The following is a 21,258-nucleotide window of genomic DNA, read 5'->3' on the forward strand; positions in this document are numbered from 1 at the left end:
CATCATTTAAAAAAAAATTCATAAAGGAAGATATGCTAGTTCAATCTTCTAATACCTTCCCAGAAGTAACCCTGACAATGTTGAAATTTACCCAAGCACTTTACTCCCGGAAAACATGGGTGATGAGGAGATCTTCATCACCATTTTATATTCTGTTCATTTTGTGTTCCAGGAAGTGTTTTACTGTAAGAACAACCCTTTTCCATGCAACTTATATTAAGCTTACTATCCACTTTCTTTTTGCGACTCTTCTAAGACTTGCAGATGATCCCTTTGCTTACTACCTATGACAAGGTGAGATACGGACCCTCTGAATTCTCATTCTTTGTCACACAAAGGATCAGCAGAAACGTTTGTCCCTTAACACACTAAGTGCTCAGCTTGTTTTGTCTTCCGGACAGAAAGGATAGTGTCAGTCACTGATGCCTGACTGGGCGCTTAAAGTGTTAATACCAGCTAGGCACAGAGCTGACTGACTGAGACTCCTACTGATTGCAGTAACAATCACTACTATATGATCACCCACATAGAATTTTTTTTTTCCTATTTGTATATGTCCAAGGCAAAACCACCATGCTGAGAAACACTGGTATACAGAGCTGTGGTGCTCTCCCTAGTAGAATAGCCTAAACAAAATAAACTTCCTTTCTTGTATGAATTGATACCCTTCCTAGCAAATTTGTACACATTTCCCCTCAATTGATGAAATAGTTTTAAAGATCTTGTCATTTTAACTTGTTTTGAATTTTTAAACCTTAAATGGATAACGTTAAGACATAATGAAAATATTTGTCATTTAGTCATATTATCCCATGCCCAAAATAATCAATGATACATTATTAGTTGCAAGAAGAATGTCATGATTTTAGTGATAATTTATATAAATTAGTGATTTTTTAAAATATATTTTTATTGATTTTAGAGAGGAAGGGAGAGATAGAAAGATAGAAACATCAATGATGAGAGAGAATCACCTATGGCTGCCTCTTGCATGCCCCCCACAGGGAATTGAGCCCACAATCCTGGCATGCACCCTTGGCCAGAATTGAACCTGGAACCCTTTTGTCTACAGGCCGAAGCTCCATCAAGTGAGCCAAACTGTCTAGGGCATCAGTGATATTTTTATTGTTGTTGATGTTAAGTCTCACCTGAGGATAATGTTCCATTGATTTTTTTAGAGACAGTAGAAGGGAGAGGGAGAGACAGAGAGAAATATGGATGTGAGAGAGACACATTGATAGGTTACCTTCTGCATGCTCCCCAACCAGGGCTGGAATCAAAACCAGGACACTTAGATCCACAGGCTGATGCTCTATCCACTGAGCCAAACTGGCTAGGGCATAAATTTGTGGCATTATAAGAAGCAACTATTTTTCAAAACATAATTTTTATTTTGGTAATTTTCATAAAAAGTTACTATATGATTAATAAGATTCTTTTCCAATGTTTTGAAATTTTCAGTTGTATACATAATTTTGTTTTGTTAGCCAATCCAATTTCTAGTATCATATTGATAGAGTCTGAAATGCAAATAAACAAAAATAAAAATCCTAATTTAACCACCTTCTTTCAAGATGCTCATAAACGTTCACCTTATAATCACGACCCACAGGTTGAGAACCACTAGCAGGGTCACCTAAGACCATCGGAAAACACGGATACTGACATTACGATTCATTAACAGTAGCAAAATTACAGTTATTAAGTAGCAATTAAAATAATTTTATGGTTGGGGGGTCACCACAACATGAGGAACTGTATTAAAGGGTGGCGGCATTAGAAAGGTTGAGAACCACTGCAGAGTAAGAGAAGGTAACTGAGGAATTCCTGAGAGAAAAAGAGGGAGAGAGATGAGGTAGTCATTACATACTTACCTGCAATAATATGCATTTTCTGTATTCTGGTTTTTTTTGTTTGTTTGTTTGTTTTTTGCATTTTCTGTATTCTAAAGTTGTTCCAAATGAGAAAGAGTTGGCCAGGAGTGGATTTAAAGAGGACTATGCAAATTTCATATTACCCCAACCAAATTGGTGCATCTCCAGAAATATAATGCTCAGGGAGGAATCTTGAAATGGGGAGCATGGGACAAATAAAAAATGTTATCACCTGAGTAACCAGAAGTGCAACATTCCATGAGAGAAAGATTCAAATTTAAATATTTGCTAAAGCAAGATCGAGATAATTAAAATGTTTCCTTTCCCAACCTGGATTTTCTTCCAACCCCTCTTTCCTGAAGACAATAGCAATGTGAGTTAGTAAGCTGGGGAGCTAGAGGGAAGGGCAGGTGTAGAGAATAGGAAGCAGGGGTTACAAAATAGAGAAGATGAAGGCACATTCCCCTTTTCACTGCATTCTCCATACCTGAACAGGTACAACAAGGGAAGGTGAAGAAAAAAGGATCACTGATTCTAATAAAATTAGGTTTTGATAATTACATAGATCTTGGCATTTTAATTACTAAAAACAAAAAGGCAAGCAAAGGACTAGGAAAAGTATTTGTAAGACATGTATCTGACAACATGTATCTCAAATATATAAAGAATTCCTCTAGTCCTAGCCAGTTTGACTCAATGGATAGAACATCAGCCTGCAGACTAAAGGGCCCTGGGTTTGATTCTCGTCAAGGGCTAGTACCTTGGCTGCAGACTGCTCCCCAGCCTGGGCCCTAGTCAAGGGCCCAGGTCAGCGTGCTGGCTAGAGGCAACCAATTGATTTATTTCTCTCTGTCTTTCCCGCCCTCTTCCAGTCTCTCTAAAAATCAATGGGGAAAAAATATACTCAGGAGAGGATTTAAAAAAAAAAAAAAAGAGTTTCTCTAATTAAATAATTAGAAGACAATACAATTTAAAAATGAGTAATGACTGTAATAGACACTCTTGTTCTGATTTTATCTTTTTATGTGGAAAAGCCCTGCATAGTCACACTTTTTTTTTTTTTTTTTTTTTTAAATATGCTTTATTGATTTTTTTTACAGGGAGGAAGGGAGAAGGATAGAGAGTTAGAAACATCGATGAGAGAGAAACATCGATCAGCTGCCTCTTGCACACTCCCCACTGGGTGTGTGCCCACAATTAAGGTACAATACATGCCCTTGACTGGAATCAAACCTGGGACCCTTGAGTCCATAGGCCGAAGCTCTATCCACTGAGCCAAACAAGTTAGGGCAGTTCACACTTCTTTAAGCTACCACCACCAGTTATAGTTAATGAAGATATTTTAAATATGTCCAAACTGATATGTATTTATTTATTTATTGTATTTTATTTATTTATTTATTTATTTGTTCCCATTTTTTTTATTGATTATGGTATCACATAATTGTCCTCATCCCCCCAATCCCATCTCAAGCCCCTCCCTACATACGCCCTTACCCCTCTCAAAGCCCCCTCTCCCCCCCATTGTCCATGGCCACTGGCCAGGCCCATATGCATGCACACAAGTCCTTTGGTTGATCTCTTCCCCTTTACCCCCACCCTCTCCTACTTTCCCTCTGAGGTTTGAAAGTCTGTTGGATGCTTCTCTTTCTCTGAGTCTGTTTTTATTCATCAGTCTATGCTGTTCATCATTTCCTCTAGATGTATGAGATCTTGTGATTTAAATGAAATCTACTGCCATAAAATTCTATTTTTTCTGCAGTCTTCATGAAAATCATCATTGGTATAAACCAATATAAATATTCATACCACTAGAGTTCAACAATGCTCTAACACACTTCCGGGTCGATTTTGGTGCCTTTTTTGTTTGGTCGTCTAGACATGGCCTGCATTTCTTAGACATGTTTATAAATGAACCCGAAAGGTGGTCTAAATAAAGGCTTTCCTGAAATACAAAGCATCTTTTTGTTATACATTGTTATTATTATGAGAAGATTCCAAAAGAAGGCTCCTGGCAATGAGTCATATATTCTGACAGATGTTTTCTACACATGAGAGTTCGGCTCCACCTTTCCCAAAAATTTAAGTTTTAGGAGAGGTCTTTATTTCAGAGCCCCTGGGAAATAAGTTGTAGTGTAGACTGTGTTTCTTAAAACCACTCCTATCACTGTTTGAAATCCAAAGGCAAAGGTCTTCTCTGGCAAATAAATGATTTTGAAACTTTAAACTTTCAATATATTTTGCTCCTTGACCCAAAACTAGCCTTGTAAGAGAACTTGAACAAGAGAGAAGTGGGGAACACTAAGAAAGTTCATTTTACAGCATAAATGTGAAATTGAGTGTAAAGAAGAATATTCTTTGTATCCTAAAGTATGGAAGAGGCTTAGCAAATTACTTGATTTAATTCCCTTCTTTCGTAGATAAGGAAACTGAGGTCCAGAACAAATAGGTTTAAGGAACCAGGAATAGAAACCAACAAATCACGATTCTTCTAGTTCAATGTTCTTCCTATTATACCTTCTAGAATGACAGGAGGAAATTATCTCTGACAGCATAATTCAGACCACTTAGAGAGGTCAAATAAATTGCCCAAGGCCATGTAGCTAGTAAGTGGCAATGCTGGGCCAAGAATCTAGTTATCTGAGACCCCAAAGCCCATAATTCATGCTATACCGCTATATTTTTTTTATATATTTTACAATACCAATTAAAATATATTTTGGTTAAAATATATTTAAGTTTCATGAAAAAAAAAAAAAACAACTTGCCAGTATGATTCATTATAGTATTCTTCAGCATATCATAACTACACAATAAATACTGGATATTCACTCAAATGCACACATATTAATTGACTTTAATGTGCATGTTTTACTGAATGTACACCCATGATGTACTTAGAAGACAAAATACATTTGTGCTGGATATTATTCTGACAGCAAGAACTTACCTCTTCTAAAACTCTCTTAGTGATATCTTTGTCATGACCCAAGATGAAAACGATTTCTAGCTGATCTAACTTATTCATAGGAAAATAAATAAATAAAAGAATAGTATAGATTCTAATAATATACGGGTGCAGACATATTCAGCACTACCCACTAGTTTCATTTTCCTAGAGTAATTAAGACATATTGGGCTGAAGGAAAGTTGAGAAATAAGTGAAATAAAATTTCCCTTCTATAAATACATGTATCTTGAATCCCTTAGTAATTTGGGATTTGATCCTTGAGTATATCTCTCCAGCTATAATTTCTCAATTTCTGTTTCTCTTTCCTCAGTCCTCATCTTTTAAAATACTATCACTGAAATCTGATTATTGTCTATAAATCTAGTTCTAAACTCCTATCATAATCACTATGATAGTGATATTATGAAATTGTGAAACAATATTTTGTGGGGATATAACACAGTATAATTGCTAATACATGCTTTTCATAAGTATGGTAAAAACTGGTTGTGCACTAAAATATAGCTTATGAAGAACTGTACAAAACATAGGACTTCTGGCAAGCATAATCTCAATACTTTTGTTCTTTGTAAATACTTCAATTATGTCTGTGAAGTACTTTTAAAATTGCTTTTAACATACTACAATGATTAAGAACAGACAATACAAAGCTGACATCTTTCACATGTTTTTAAAATCTAGCATGTGTGGGCTGTGCATTTGTTGTAATTGTATGTGCATTTAGATAAGTGAAGTATATTTCTCCATGTAATGCTTGCATAATGTACAATGCAAAAAATAAAATCAATTGTAACTTTTTAATCATTCCAAGAACTATTATTTAAAATTAAAAGTTTAAAGTATATTAAAAAATAATACATTTAATTAAGTTTAATGTATTATGCTCAAGATATCAGTAGCATAATAATAGACTAATTCTTACATACTAATAGACTAGTTTTTAGTAAAACTTGAGAAATAAAACTTAGTAAATTATTAAAATAAGAAAATGAGTAATTCAAATGAAGTATAAACTAATGTAAGAATTATGTGATTAGCAAACATGAAAGATTCTCATCTTTACTAATTTAATATAATTAAAACAATGCTACCTAAATATTTAATTAATTAAATTAAAATTTTGATAATATTCTATACAAGGCAGTAGTAAAAAAGGCGCTCATAACTATGTATTTAGTGTAAGTAGACATGGGTTATCTGGAAATATGTGTATAATTTCAACATTTGTCTTCTCTTTGCCCCAATACATAAATCAACCTCTAAGAATCTATTCCTCAGTTATACTAGCCTAACCATGATAATGTACACACACATACACACACACAATTATGTCCTTATGAAAAACAAAATTCCTGTAGGCTATCCTCTATAATAAAAGGCTAATATGCAAATAGACCAAACAGAGGAACAACCAAACAACTGGTTGCTATGATGTGTGCTGATCAACAGGGGGCGCACACAGAACATGGCAGGTTTCGACAGCAGTTGCAAGAGTGGGGAACATGGTAGGCGTCCGCTGCTGTGGGATGGTGGAGCAGGTGAGCTGGGGTGCCAGACCAAGGTGGTGCGCCAGTTGCTGTGAGAGTCTCTCATGGTGGTTACTGAAAATTCTTTGCTCTGACACACCAAAGTCCTACCTGGCCCTTGCACCTGCTGTTGGCACCAGCCCTGCTCGCACCCGTTGCCAGTGTAGAGCTGCCACTTGCACCTGCGTCTGGTGCCTGTCGCCAGTCCCAATCACTAAGCATTGTCAGCGGGTGCAAGGGATGGCTGCCAGTCCCAATCCCCTCTGAGGGCTTCTCCACCTCTCCCTGCTCCTGAGGGGTGATTGGGGCAGCAGCCACCACTTGCACCCACTGCTGGTGCCAACTTCTTGGCACCATCAGCAGGTGTGAGCAGGGGTTGGTGCCATCAATGTGTGGGAGTGGTGGTGGCGGGAGCAAGGCTGCCAGCAGATAGGGTACTAGAGGGGCTGGGCAGGGGCACGGAGGATGGGCCAAGACCCGCCCCTGTTCCCATTGCAGTTCCCAGCCCACAGTTCCTTTCAAGGTGCATGAATTGGTGCACTGGACCCTTAGTTAGACCATAAAAACAGTGTACCATCCAGCTACGGAAACATGTATAAGAGATAAGAGGACACAATCCAAGAACCAAGACAAAAGCCACAGTCAGACCAACTACAACGTTAATTTGGTGTAATTTGATGTTGTGATGCTGAGCTACATACTAAGATCTGTTGAAATCAGAAGAGGAATAAAATTCACTTGAATTAAAAAAAAAAAAAAAAAGATCTACCTTACATTTTTGTTCACAATTCAAATACACTACCATTGAAATATAAATTATTTTCCTTTCTCTCATCAATGAGCACTTTCCAATTTTCCTATTGCTCCCAATGACACCATCAGCCTCAACATTTAGAATTGTCTATTACGCTTTTCTCCTTTACAAACTTCCACAAATAGTGACAACCATAACCCAGGCCAACATGTCTTTATTTCGCTGTAATTACTAAAATAGTCTTCTTGCTCTTCCTGATCAACACATACTAGTAAGTGTCAAAATAATCTTTTTCAAATTAAGTCCTCTTTGCAAAGTCTTAACTTCTGAAGAACACCAGCTGTGATTAAATGTCTCTCAGTCAGCCATACTCCCTGACCCTCCCTTCTCAGATGGTTTGCATTGCCACTAGACTGGATAATTTTCCACTTCTTCAACTCCAGAAATTGAGGAAAGTTTTCCTCTAAGTATAATAAAACAGAGTGTTTAAGATCATGACTCTAAAACAAGACTCACTTGATTTTTCAGTTTGCATCTATCACATTGCAGCTCTATGACTTCAGACATGTGATTTAGTCGCTTTCAGACTAGGTTCACCTATCCGTGAAATAGGCATAAGAAGACTTAATAAAATGTGTATTTCATAAAGTGCATAAAACTGTTGTTAGAATTTAATGTCATCTTCCATATAAAGTTTGTTCTTACTGTTTTGGCACACAGGCTGACACATAAATATTAACTATCGTTACCTTCCAGAAATGAAAGCATTTTTCACTTATTTTTTTTTTGTCTTTCTTACTAGTGTATGCATGTAGCCTTTTAAATGTATACAAACTATTTTTTTCATGTAAAGAATATTACGATGTATACTGTATAAAAAGAAATAACTTACTGAAAAGAAGTACTATAACTTCCAAAATATTCTCCTCTTCTTTCAACTTCTCCTTGCTTTTCCTCCATCGCATGACCCTATGATCTTCTTTTCAAAGTCTGATTTAATTTTATTTTTTATGAAAAGTCTTCCTTGGCATTTTTTTTTTTCCAATTCAGGACTAAATATCTTTTAGCCAAAATCAAAATTAAAGTGCAGATATATCTAGATATTTACATTCTGGAACCCCCCCCCCCCCCCTATTATTAATCCTAGTTAAGGCTAGTCTTATTTAATTAAAAAAAAAAAAAGAAAAGAAAAAAGAAAAGGAAAAGTGTTCCGTATGAATGAATACAGGGGATTTTTCTCAAACTAATTAGAAAGGCATCCCAGGAAGCAGGAAGTCCTCAGCATCCCAGGGGAGGCTGTCTTTCAGCTCCTGGCCCTTGAGGCTGTGCTCATCCAACCGGAGGACTTGAGTCCCCACGCCCCCTGCAGAGGCCTGTGCTTGGCGAGGTTCCCAGGAGCAAGAGTCCCCTCTGCCATGGACAACACCGGCCCTCACTCCCAGAAACCGAAATGGGAGCATTTAAACCACTTGCCAGTCCTCAGGATGGCGGCTGGATAACCTCACCAGGAGCAGTCATACTTCTTGCGTGAGAAGAAGGTGCCGAACTTGAGGTTGCACAGACGACTGTACCTGCGGTTGCCATGACCCCGGGGCCATGTCCTCCTGCTGGGGGTTTGGGGGAGCCTTGTCCAGGTGGGAAGGGGCCTGGGCAGGGGAGCCGGCACCGCTTGGAGCGCTGGCGAGAGGCTACGGATACGACAGGACCCGGGACGGAGGACAGGGTGTCCCCTCCTTCGGCGAGGATGTCCTGATGTCCCCATCCGGAGGCACGAGGCCGAAGTGTATGGACCTGCAGACCCGTGAGAGTGGGGAGCAAAGTCCCCCGGCAGGAAGTGGCGGGGCACCGGGCGGAAGTGCTCCGGGGGATGCGGCCGCGCAGCCTTGTGGGAAGCACCTCCTGTGCCTCGAGGAGGAAATGAGCCCGGCCTTCTCTGTTCTGTGTCACTCATTCTAAGGGATATGCTTCACGCCAAATGCTCACTACCCTTTATGGCAAGCAGGTTTTCCTTTTCAGTGAACAACTTTAAATCAGAAGTCTCCACGTGTCCAATCAGCGATGGCCAGAGGCGGAGGGCCTTCTGGAGACTGTGGTCCAGAGCGACTTCTCTGGAAAGGAGGCAGAGAAAAGATGTGTGAATTGACTGACGCCTTAGCTGCGAAAGTTATTATCTCGGGAGAATTCTTACGGATTGGGTAGTCATAAGGCACTAAAGTGCTGTGACTCTTCTCCGTTGTTGTGCCAAGTATAGGTCGCTGTTCAATTTTTATTAATAAATCTAGGGCAGTGTTCCCCAAACTTTTGACATATGTGTACCCCTTCTATAATTTTTGTAACGCTGAGTACCCCTGGTACTCATAAGAACGTAGAATTAGGCGCAGCTAAGCACTGTGCAGTGCATATCCCCACCAAACTCCCGTGCAACGTGTACCCTCACCGAACTCTTCCCGTACCCCTGGGGGTACGCGTACCACACTTTGGGAAACACTGATCTAGGGGAATGGGAATGTAGTAAGAAAATATCGAGGAAGGAAAGAGAAATGAAAGCAGATGGTTTCCTGTTCTGTACTCAAACCCATTCAACCACATACCTCAGCCTCCATGGGAAGGAAAGGCTTCCAGAACCAAAGGCAAGGGCCGACATTGATGGTAAGAAATCCAGTGATTCCTGCTCTTCTTATTGGTCAGAGTAAGTATGACTGACCAGCTACATTTCAAAACTAAAACACAAGGAAAGAAAAGTCTTTTCAAATGTATCATTCTCTCCACAATTGAAGAGTCAGTGTATACTGAGCGTGCAGCATCTTCTTACCCTGGATGCTGCTTGTAGAAATGATGTACATACCAAATAAAACGTCAGGCCATTCTGATATTCCACCTGAAAAGGTCGAGAATGAAGTTGGCCTGCATACACAAGATAATCAGATGGGAGGTTTTATAACTTACTGTTGCCCAAGATCCACCCCTGACCACTTTAATCAGAATCTTTGGTTAGGGGTTCACACATTGTTTTTTTTTTTTTTGGTTTTTTTTTTTAAGTTTCCCTGGTGATTCTTATGTGTAACCAGGTTTGAGAAACATAGGCTAGCCCTTAGGGAAATAAAAGTTATTAAGAACACATGGGAAGCAGAGTGTAGCCAGCTGGCTGTACTTCTCCAAACTTAAAAAAAAAAAAAAAAAAAAAAAAGTCTAGAGGAAGTCAGGAAAACCCAAGTATCCAAGAGACCATGGAAAAGAGGTCTAAGTGGGCAGCCCAGTGGCATCACAGGTAGGACTGCCACTCAATCATAGTTCCCAAAGCTGTGTTCTTCATCTCAGGCATGAGGCAGAGGCCATTAAATTCAAATTGCACTGTTCTAGATTGCATACTTTGTTTAAATACAAAGGAGAAAAGCATAGGATATTATTCTTACTGGGATGCTGTATATAGCTAACATTTAGTCATAATCTAATGCTATTGATATTGGGATTTTTTTTAGGGACTACTATCAATATAGAGAAGAGGAAGGAATAATTGTCATCTGTTGAGTTTTAGTGTCATTTTTCAAAAAGTGGTCTTAGACAAGTCCCTAATCAAACTATCTCTCAATTCCCTTGTTTCTAAAGTTAAGGAGTTTATCTGTTTGTTTATTTAAATCATCCATTCATTTATTCCGTGAACTTACAGTATATTGATCAACTCTCTCCAGTCGTGCATTGCCTAATGTTAGGATTATTTATTGCCTCAACTATGCTTTCTGCCTTTTAAATTTAATAGACTAGTGAAGTACAAGTAAGTGGTTACAGTACAATCTGAGTAGAAAACCTAGGGAGATAGAGGGTTCAAGAGGTCAGAAAAGATTTATCATAAGAGTACCATTTTAATAGGTAGTAAAAAATTATTTCTAAACATATGAGATTGGGGCATAAGATTGAAGAACTGAAAGAGAGAAAGCACAAGGCCTTTAAAATAACTGTCATCAGTTCACTGTAGCTTAATTTCAGGTCTGACACAGAGAAGTGGTGAGATGAAGTCTCATCATAAGGGACTTTTGTTGAGGATCAGTGTGTATGTTCATGCAGTGATGGTGGGATAACCACATTGGGAAGATAGATCTGATAACTGCAGAAAAGATTAATTGAAGAAAGATAAGCCTGAGGTTAGCAACACAGAAAATAAAACAAAACCTTGGAGGAGAAATTATGATGGCCTGGACTAAGATTTTTTTCTAGCAATAAAATTCTAATTCAGAGAGAGAGAGAGAGAGAGAGAGAGAGAGAGAGAGAGAGAGAGAGAAACCGAGAGAGAGGCTAAAATGAATTGATAACCTCCAAAAAATAATACCTATCAAGTGTTTGTAATGGCATTTTCATAGTACAAATAATATGAATATATTTAGAACATTGGAGCCAAATTTTTATATTCTTGTAATTATTAAAGTTAATAAGATTATATTAATGTGAAAATGAATAAACCAATAAGGATGTTGACTAATTGTATTGGGTTGAAGATACCCACAGTTTTGTAAACAGTTCTTATACATCTTTATTCATCTCTAATATAGCCCTGGAGATTTTCAGAAAAATTGCATGTAATGTCAACTCTGTACTTAAACTGTAAGACTCAAACCCTTGGGAACTATCAAGTTATCAGTCTTTACTACTGAAAACATAACACGGTTTAAGTAGAGCTACTCTAAATGGTTCAGATTACATTTAGGTAACATTTTGAGTGAGATGAAGAGAGATTTTCACCGAAATGACAAGTTTAAATTGCCTATATTTGTGTCCAAGATTGTTTTTTGTGAAATCAACGTACGGTTTAAAAAGCTTCCTTTCCAAAAAAAGGAAAAGGCCTGTATATTGCTTAGGTCTGGATACATGCAAACTGAGTGCTCTTTATTCCTAAAAGAAAAACAATTGGAATATTTTTGTGCCCCTTTAAACTTCTTCATAAAAGTTTTTAAAGAAGGAGTCAATCAAATAGAGCTTTATGACCCAGCAAATATTATTTTTGTTCATTTTGTTTATAATACATAATGGAGATTTTATATAAAAGAAGAAATAACCTTGAGGTAAATAATTAATGTGTACAACTTTATGTTGTTTATGCTTATGAGAAAATTACATTTTTTTGGGTTTTCAGAGTAGATTCAAGTGCCAAAGCCAATTCAATTACCCATGAAAACATTTGTGTTTCATCTTGGAAACTTGCTTACCCTTCAGCCTCATAGTTTTTACTGGTTCTATTTTTATTATTCTTAAAATTAGAAAAGTAAGATAATATTTTTATTAATTCAAAGCCACCTAACTTTTTAGATGTCCATACAAATTTTTAACTTGGAGCATAACTTGGTAAAATTAAATACGTTGTCTTCTTAGCAAAAGAGCAAATGAAATTTAATATAATGTGTATAAATACCTGTTAATTTGGTGTCACTGTTGTTAAAATATAAATATTCAAGAGCACATATATTGCCCAACTGTACACAGCATGTCACTCATTCAGGTAATGTTAAAGGGTAGAACACCTCCAAATTGTTTTCACAGAAAAAAAGTTTATCTCTCTGTAGATCTATGCATTGGAAACACTTTTACAGACACCCATTAATCCACCAGCGTTTCCCAAACTTTTGACATATGTGTACCCCTTCTATAATTTTTGTAACGCTGAGTACCCCTCATACTCATGAGAGCATAGAATTAGGCGCAGCTAAGCACGGTGCAGTGCATATCCCCACCAAACTTCGGTGCAATGTGTACCTCTACCAAACTCTTCCTGTCCATCCATATGACTGGTACCCCTGGAAGTATGCATACTACACTTTGGGAAACACTGATATACTAATAAAAGAGTAATATGCTAATTAGATCAAGAGACCTTTGGGAGACCTTCTGGACAAAGCCAGGGGCTTGGCCAGCCTGCAAATTGCTCTCAAATGGCCCTCAGCCCCTTGCCCAGGCTGGTTACTCCCCCAGTAAGGACCCCCACCCCGATGGGGGCATGACCATCCTGAAAACTGCCCAGGCCCCTTGCCCAGACTGGCCCTACCCCCAAGAGGACCCCCACACTGATTTGGGATCCCTTTCAGGGCAGATAAGCTGGCCTCCACCCGTGCACCAGACCTATATCTATACTAATAAAAGGTAATATGCTAATTAGACTGGATGTCCTTCCAGACAAAGCCATGGTGGTGGGGCAAAGGCAGAGGCAGTTAGGGGTAATTAGGCCAGCAGGGGAGAGTAGTTAGAGCAATCAGGCTGGCAGGGGAGAGCAGTTAGGGCGATCAGGCCAGTGGGGGAGAGCAGTTAATATTGTTCATCAGGTTTTTTTAAATTTCCTTGTTTGTTTTTTTTAATTAATAAACTTTTATATTTTTAAGAATAAATTTTAAAATCTAATAATTTTAAACCTTGTTTTTTCTGCCCTGGGAACTGAGAAGCAAACTTGTTTACATGTAAACTTGCCCTTAGGCTATCAAAAGGCATAGCCATTCAAATGCAAATGGAACATTGTTTAAAGATAGCTGCTGGCTGGAATTGGATTACCTATTCTGGGTGGGAAGGGCTTGTCCTCCCTTTTTTTCTATTGAAATTAAGGTGTTAGCTTTAAAACCTCTTTTTGGCAAGAGACCTTAAACTTTCAGAACTTTAAATTTTTCAGGTAGTAAATCAATTACTTAGTATTTTCTCAAATCAATAATACCTCCACATGCCGAAGGATACACTTCACACAAAAGACATTTCCCAATAGATCAACCAGCCTCATCCAGGCCCCACACAAGGCACTCACAGATCAACACCCCAGCGCTATACTAACTCAACACATCCAGATCTAAGCCTTCATCACTTGATTCAGCAGACCCTCAAGTTCCCCCAAAAGTTTCCAGCCATGTCTGAGAAGCAGCCCTGGGGCTTGGACAGGCGAGGAGCGAGCTGTTCTGGGCCTGGCTGCTTCGGGCCTGTCCTCTGTTGCTCTGGTCTGCTCCACAATCAGCTGCTCCGGGTCTGGCCATTGCCGCTCCGGGACTGGGTGCTGCTGCTCTGTGCCGGGCTGTTCAGGGCCTGGCTGCTTCAGGAGGAAGACTTCAGTTTTTCTCACTGCACAGAATGTAGTCAAACACTGCTGCAGTTAAATATTTTACCCTTTGTTCTCTCTGCATGATCAACAATAATAATCTCCTTTGTGTTGATATTTACTGTTGTGTTTCTGACAATTGCCTGAAAGAGAAGTTGGGGTGCTTCATTGAGATGGAAAAAGTTTAGCTAAATCAGAAAGCTGGTCTAATTAAGCAAGTGTATTCTATATCTATAAAAGGCTATGTTGACTCACACATGTGTGATTATATATATATATATATATATATATATATATATATATATAAAAGCTCTCGCTAACACAAATTGCATGCATGTGTTTTGATATGTCATTGTCAATCATTAATTTTGTTGACACTTTTATTATAGAGAAAGGTGAATAGCAATATTAAAATATTTCTTCTAATTAACTTCCTTTCAATGTGCAAGAATCCGTGCACTGGAACACTAGTATTCTATAATTGGTATTGCTTATTCTTTCAATAACATAAAAACAATACTCAATGAGTAGGTTTTTCATCCTTACCTCTGTGAGTTATAGTTGATAATTTTTCTCTTTGCCAGAACTCTGAATGTAGAAATGGATGATCCAGCCCATCTTCCAACTTATGCATTATTAATACACTCTTTAATAATGAGAACCTGTGTTCTCTATAACAACTATTCCTATAAGACATTATGACATTGAAACTAAAAAGCAGGGAGATATATTTTTAAAAGAATTAATTTTGTTTTCAGATTTATCTTATTTCAGAATTGGGTGATAATTAAAATACCTTATCACTTAATTTGTGAGTTAAAGAAAAAAACATGAAAATTCTTACTTTGGTAAGGTACATTTTAAATAGAAGAAATCAAAGTAATTTATGAACTGAATATAATGTATTTGAAGTTAAGAAATATATTTAACAATCTAATTTAAATTAAATTTAAAAGGGACAATAAAGGCATGGTTAATATAATCTTTTTAGATATATATTGAGTGAATAATACTTATGTTTTAATTTGGAGTTTATTCTGGAGATTTTAGTTTCCTAGACATATATTTATACATCTCACAAACTCTAATTTTTGTTTTACATAAAGTCATAGGAAGACAAAACTCTAAGAACTTAAAAACTGTAAAGCCCCAACTGATAATAAAAATAATACCAGGATAGACCAATCATATTTATTGGAGACTCTGAGTTATAAAGCCTGATATTGCAAAGTAATATATATGGATGAACATTCCTTTTTCATTTATAGTATATGTGTGTATAAAGATACACACATGTTTGTAATAATACATATATGTAAATACAACATACACACACACGTGCCTAATACTGCATCTCCTGGACTCCCAAAGCATAGTCAACCAAAACCATAGTCACCCTCACTTAACAGTTTAAAGGCAAGGTTACTCCATCCTTTAATAAGGCTGTTTTTTAATTTTGAATCATTTCCTCTAGCTTTCATGGCAAAGTATATTTTTTAATATTTTATATTAAAAAAAATACTGAATGGTCTTATTAGCTCCAAGCTATAAAGGCCACAAAACATATTTAGGATTTGGAACATACCCAACATAAATGGTTACCAACGGTGAATGGGAAGGCATAAGAAACAGGGCAGTAAAGCCACCACACAATATGAGAAAAATCATTAAACGATCTGGAAAAGCATCAAGATGGCTGGCCTCTTTGTAGTTCTCGCACAAAGACCAAGCCTTATTTCTAAATATTTTCCCTGGTGGGGAGTAACAGCTTGAAAATAATCCCAGATGTATTCATTTGTGTAACCATTTGCTTCTTGTAGCATATAGGCATGGAAAAATTATTGAAGGTTTCAATTCTGGACTTGTATTTTTTAAATGTCAGGCTTTTGAAAAATAGCACCATTTTTCTTTAAAACCATTCATTTACCTGGAATGTTGGCCAGCAGGCCTATAATATGGACTTGGCTTTGTTAAGATTGAAAAAATGCCCAATGGCAAAAGAGGAATGGGCAATTTTAGTGGATATAGCTAAATATGAACCCAAACTCAAATGAGGAAATGTCCAAGCAGAGTAAAAAACAATGTTTTTTATGATTCTAAGCTAGCCAAGAATTCTAGATTCTGTTAAAGAAACAAAAATTTAGAGAAAGAAAGTAACCTAGAAGGTTTTCTTTAAAGATACTGAAAGCAGATCCTTTGAAATAAAGTTTAAAATTGTCAACTTTTTGACTTGGGCTTCTTTTTCTTGAAAGCATCCTGTAATTTTGAAATGAATCTAGATAATGAGATAGGAATTCCAAAGCTAAAAGCCATTTTAAAAAATTGACCTTATACTATAGATTAAAGAATTTCTCTATCAAATCAACTGTAAAGCATAGATTAAATGACTTAGTTTTCTTTCAATTATTGACAAATTCATTTAAACTCAACTTTTTAAAGGTCTAAAAACTTACATAACTATGAATTTAAAACAATTTATCTTGAATATACAGATAATATTATCTCACTTCTGCGAATGATCTAAGTATTAATTCTGCTTTGAGGATATATTATTTTTTTTAACTAGAGCATCCAGTAAGCGGTGTATATGTATATGTGTGTGTACAGAGAAAAGAGAGAGAGGAATTATAATAAGTGGTTTCTTTTCTTGATTAGATTTTTTCATTTTAAAAGACTCCAGAAAATACTTAACTATTTTGGGAGGTAGGTATTCTAATGCTGAAATAAACATCGGGTATTATTATTATCATAAACTAGATTGTGGTTTAGAATGGGAAAGGATGTGTTTGAATCCATCATCATCCATTTCATAAATACCTAATGAGCACCTATGTTATTCAAGGTACAATTTAGCAAGTAGGGTTTCCATGGTGACAAACAGTACATCATTCTTCCATAATGCATCTTCAGAAAATGACTGCAATCATGTTTCTGATTATCTTAGAAAGAGAACCTGAGATAGGAAATAAATAGGTGAATTTTTTTATTTATAGAATTCATATATTTTATAAACATTACATCAGTCTCATAATTTATGTAAATGATTTACACATGAGCATGTATAACTGATATCCCGTACCTTAGAAAAAATATCTCTTTCACTCAAGTGTCTCTTGCTTTGAGACATACTATTAGCCACATGACAATGGCACCAGAAGGAAAAGATTGGATTAATCCAAGTGAAAATAAGGGACTCAACCTAACCTATGTAAAACTCACCGTGCTCTAATTTATTGCTTTTTCAGACCAATGAAGCTGCAAATAAAATTTATGAGGGAAGAACAATAAATTAGGATTGGATAAAGGCATAACTTTAGGCCTTGAGTTGCTTGTACAGTTAGATTTTAACACATAAAATTGGGAGTGTAATACTAACAAGTTAATAAAATCATCCAAGTGCTGACATGTAAAAACATTTTTTTTTAACAATTGGTTGGTCCAATCAGTTAGTCTTGTTGACAGCCTGAAATTTTGAAAACCTACATTACATTAAATGAACATTAAAAATGTAGAAAAGTTCATAAATGCATGCAACAGAAGTTCATTGCCTTGGAATATATTTTGGGGAGGGGGGGTTATCTTTAAAGTTAAAACTGTAAAATTACCACATAATAAAAGTCTTGCTTTGAACACTAATTGCCCATTTATTTTTTTAATCTCTTTTCCCACAATTATGAAGGTGTGATGTATAAACTTTCTTTGGATTTATCGAGGTGTGTTTTTTATATATTTTTGTTCTACTGCTCTTTTTCATTTATTCTTGATTTTAATTTTACTAATATGCATGAGTGTCCATAAGGCATTATTATGTCTCTGAAGATTCCTACAGCGTTTTAATTGAGAGTAAATTGCCTTCAATAAATGGGGCCTCCTACTGGCCTGGAAGGCTGGCCCACCCTAGTGGCTGGGCACAAACACTCGTTTGAAGAGTTAACCCAAGACACGATAGCCCACTTTGTCAGCTGCCTAGAGGGAAGTTGTCAAGTCTGGGACCCTGCTGCTTTATTCCTATAACTGTGTTTTAGAAACACCTCACAAGTGGAATTGTGGTTGCCTCATCCAGAAAATGTGGAAAGGATTAATGTGGCATGTAAAACAAATCACTCCTGAGCTCAGCTGAGAAAGTGGGTATTAAAAGCACTCCAGTCAAAAGAGCTTTAGTGAGCGGGTCACGGTGATATACAGTCAGCATATGTTGGGCTGGTAATGCTGCAGGGTGTTTGGCAATGGTAATGGTCCATGGGTGTAAAGTCTTTCAAGACCTCTTAAAGGCACATGTGTTTCTTGAGCGTGTTCTCCAAACAAGGACCTGTTATGGGTTAGATTCACTGAAGCTTTTAAACTTTATTGATTGGTTTGTGGGATTCCAGGTTCACTTACTACTTAAAAAAAAAAAAAAAAAAAAAAAAAAAAAGGCCTGTTGATAAACACAGGCAAGAATCTCACTTTAATCTTAACCTTATGAATCAATAAACAATGTGGGATGCTGCCTCCTCATCGATTACAGTGCACACTATTTATTTTTATTATGGAAGTGTTTGCTAGTTTTCAGAGTTAATGGGCAATATATCTATGTTGTTCTTCTAAATCCAGGTGCTTTGTAGATTTATTTTGAGGGGGGAAGAAAGGGAAAGACCTGAAGATTTCTTGCTATTTGAAATATGAACCATAGCCTTAATAAAAATGTGTGGGTTTCAAGTTGAGAGAGAACAAACAAACCTGCTAAGTGTAATTTCATAAAGTGAAACGATTTTCCTCGGTATTTCCACTTTAGGAAAGAATTCATTCAGATCTCACATTATAATGCAAATACATAACTGTAGCCACAGTTGAATGAACTCTTAAAGAAGAAAAAAAAAAAAGTAGATATAATGCACTAGTTTTCTACATATAAGTAAACCGTTTCTGCCTAGTCTCCTATGTTTGGTTTATATTTGCACTTTTTTTTATGGATACTTATATTTTTCCCTGGAAGGTTATACCTCATCAATTCATTCATTTTTTTTCTCTCTCTCTCTAAATAACCTACACCAAAGGATCATGCAAAATCTTTGAAAAGATGAAAGCATAGGCCAAGGTTGCAATAAATAAGAGGTGATGCATTTAAGTCGTTGTCAGCACATGTACTCAAAACAAGCATGTGTTTTTAGGTAAGACCTGATAAAATATCAAGACACAGTTAGCAGGAAGTACTAGTTAACTAACCTAAAAATCTCATCAGTAAAGCTAAAGAAATAAAAATATGATGTGAGACTGGAAAAAGTCAGGGTGCTTTTGGGTTTGGGTTCAGTGCTCCCGAGTTTGGCCCCAACTTACAACCATGACTGCAAATATTTTTTCACCAACTTCAAGCATGACATTATTTGTTACCTTTGCTTTAATGCAGTCCTGGTAGAAGTCAAGATCAATAATTTCTCGGGAATACTTCCACTCTACGCTGAAATTACAACCAGTCTGGGGGACAGAGCAGATATGAAATTTCTTACCATCTCTGTAAAACTCATAAAGCATCACCATTGCCTTATTTTTTTAATTGAACTGCCTTTTGACGGCCCATTCACATCGCTGCTCTTTGACTAACACATTTGAACAGGAGGAAGGTGTATAGTAAGTTCTCACGGTAATTGCATTGAATAGGGGTTGGGTTTGTTATAGAAAGAAGTTAAAAATGTTACAATGAAAGAGCAGAGATGGTAAGTACAAGTGAAGCTATGAATATAATTGTATTTTACTAGGCAAGCAGGGAATATTATGGCAATGACTACTTTAGATTCAAAGAAGCAACTGATACTGCTGCCTGCCTTCCATTGTGCCCAACTGTGGCAGAATGAAACACATGATTTCTGGGCAAAATGCTCTATGAGTCACTATTCATGCATGATTGCCCTTAGTGCCTTTGGTCTTCAAATGCATTTATTTTTTAAAACAAATTTTATTGATTTTTTTACAGAGAGGAAGGGAGAAAGATAGAGAGTTAGAAACATTGATGAGAGCGAAACATCAATCAGCTGCCTCTTGCACATCTCCTACTGGAGTTGTGCCCTCAACCAAGATACATGCCCTTGACTGGAATCAAACCTGGGACCCCTCAGTCCGCAGGCCGATGCTCTATCCACTGAGCCAAACCAGTTAGGGCTCAAATGCATTTATTATATGTAAATACTTTTCATCCTCCACAAGTAGGCATGTGTGTGCTTTTATATCTTCTCAATTTGCTTATAAGTATTCTTCTGAAAACATCCAAGGTTGTAAAGTATTTTTCTGCATGACTTATATTTACATGGATGCAGGTTTTATGCTCTCTATTGGCAGACCCACTTACAAATATAAAACAATTGAAAACTTTCTATTCTCAATTTAGGAATTTGTAAATGATTTCCTAAATAAGTTGACCATGGAGAAAGTCAGTGCAATGCTTGCCTGTTCCACATTTTTGAAGTGTATTTTGCTTTTTTGTTGTTGTTTTTTTAAATATATTTTATTGTGTGTTTTTTTACAGAGAGGAAGGGGGAGGGATAGAGAGTTAGAAACATCGATAAGAGAGAAACATCCCTCAGCTGCCTGCTGCACCCCTCCTACTGGGGATGTGCCTGCAACCAAGGTACATGCCCTTTGACCTGAATCAAACCTGGGACCTCCCAGTCCGCAGGCTGATGCTCTATCCACTGAGCCAAACTGGTGTCAGCGTATTTTGTTTTAATATTGGGACAATGATGGTCTTGACAATGATCTTTCTTTCATTGTTAGGTGTATGTGACTCTGCATGTACCTGTGGTATTTTTGCCACTTAAACTGAACGTGGTTCTGGGACTGAGTGATTACTCAGAGATGCCCAACCAGTACTGAGCTGGGAAATTACTGACTACTTGTTCCCTGTGCTCAGCGGTCCTGACTTTGACTGCTTCCCCAAACACTCTAATTGAGGACCTGGACTATGCTGAGTTTTGCAGGTTTCTACATCTCCCAGACAAACTGCACGTGAGCGCAGACTAACCCCACCAACACGTCCTGCACACCTGTACAACAGATGACCGATTTTAAGTGCGCAAAGAAAAACCTCCACAAAATAATATGAT

Source organism: Pipistrellus hanaki (assembly GCF_964339955.1).
Source record: "Pipistrellus hanaki genome assembly, chromosome: 10".
NCBI lineage: Eukaryota > Metazoa > Chordata > Mammalia > Chiroptera > Vespertilionidae > Pipistrellus > Pipistrellus hanaki.